Source organism: Equus asinus, chromosome 27 (genome assembly GCF_041296235.1).
Source record: "Equus asinus isolate D_3611 breed Donkey chromosome 27, EquAss-T2T_v2, whole genome shotgun sequence".
Classification (NCBI taxonomy): domain Eukaryota; kingdom Metazoa; phylum Chordata; class Mammalia; order Perissodactyla; family Equidae; genus Equus; species Equus asinus.
This window is the reverse complement of record NC_091816.1, coordinates 30,730,780-30,732,376: the sequence shown is the minus strand read 5'-3', so window position 1 is coordinate 30,732,376 and position 1,597 is coordinate 30,730,780.

The following is a 1,597-nucleotide window of genomic DNA, read 5'->3' as shown; positions in this document are numbered from 1 at the left end:
TTTAATCATGAATAAACCTATCTAATGTATCTACTTTTTCTTATTAGAAGTATCATTACTAAGAAGGTTTTGTGCAAATAGCTTTCCTGTATTTTATATCATTAGGATGGCTTCCTTGAAATGACACACTCCAATCAAAGAGTATAGATTAGTTTGTAATTTATTGGGAATGTACCATATGCCAGGATCAGCGCTAACTGCTTTTTGACATTATCTCCTTTATTTTCTGTAAAACATTGTGAATTAAGTTCTATTATAATCTCTTTTACAGAAGAAGAATATAAGGGTTGGGAAGGTTTATTTGTTCAAGATCAAACACCTAGCAAGTGACAGAGTCAATGTAGAAGTCATGTCTGACTTGACAATACTAGTTCTTAATTAATTCAGTATGTACAGTGTTAATATCTTGACTTGACTGCAAGGAAGATGGGCAGATTTTCTTTCCTCCAATTATGTTCCTAAAAATGTGTTTCTAATATATACACATCAATGGAATCATAAATTGTGGTTAAAAGACTTTTCTAAAGTTCACAGTTTTCTGAAGCGGTAGGATATCTCTCAGTCTCTCCACTAGTCACACTCGTTAAGCGTAAATTAGTTAATACATATTAACATTAAATAAAATGAGCTCCCCACCAAATATCCTTACATTTAGAAATAATGCATGCATGAAACGAACTAATCTATGATCTTAGAAATCAGGATTATGGTTCCCTTAGTGGATGGGTGACAGTGAGAGAGACACAGGTAGTTTCTGGAGTGATGGTAATGTCGTGTTTGTTGACCTGGATGCTAAGACCATCAGTGCATTTTTGCTGAAATTCTTCATGCTATATATTTATGATTCATGTATTTTCTATCAGGATGTTATACTTCAATTAAAAGTGTTCTTAAAAGTTAACATATGCACAGCCGTCTGCCTAAGCTCTTACGTATTAGTTTTTGGAAACAGCAGTTAAGGCTGGAATGGCTGATTACATTTTCAGTTCTGGAAATGCTAATCTTTCTCTTCACCTGTTGGACCAAAACTAGTCATTGGTTGTTCCTGAGTCCTCAACACTCATTTCTGTAAATAGCATTGACTTTTTCTTTTCAATTTCCTGTTAGTTCTGATGGCCAGTCCTGTGATCGTGGTCAGTGGCCAGCGTACTGGCATGTTCAGAGGTGGTAAATTGAGAGGAGAGATGTCAGGGGCTTTTGACTAAACTATGGTTCATGTCTTTTATCTTCACGAGTTAAATTTGGCTTTTTCCCAACTGATGATTAAATTTGAGCAGGGATTGGGCCAGCCCTGGTTACTTAGTGGTTAAGTTCAGCTAATGGTTAAGCTCAGCATGTTCCTCTTCAGCAGCCTGGGTCTGGCTCCTGGTGTGGACCTACACCACTCTGTTAGCAGCCATGCTGTGCTGGCAGCCCACGTACTAAAAAATAGAGGAAGATTGGTATGAATGTTAGCTCAGGGCAAATCTTCCTCAGCAAAAAAAAAAAAAATTTGAGTGTGAATTTAAATTTTGAAAGAGATACCTCCAAGTAGTAAGTAGCTATTAGTTACTAGGATATGATGACAACACTAATAGTCACCCAGCTGATAACTATT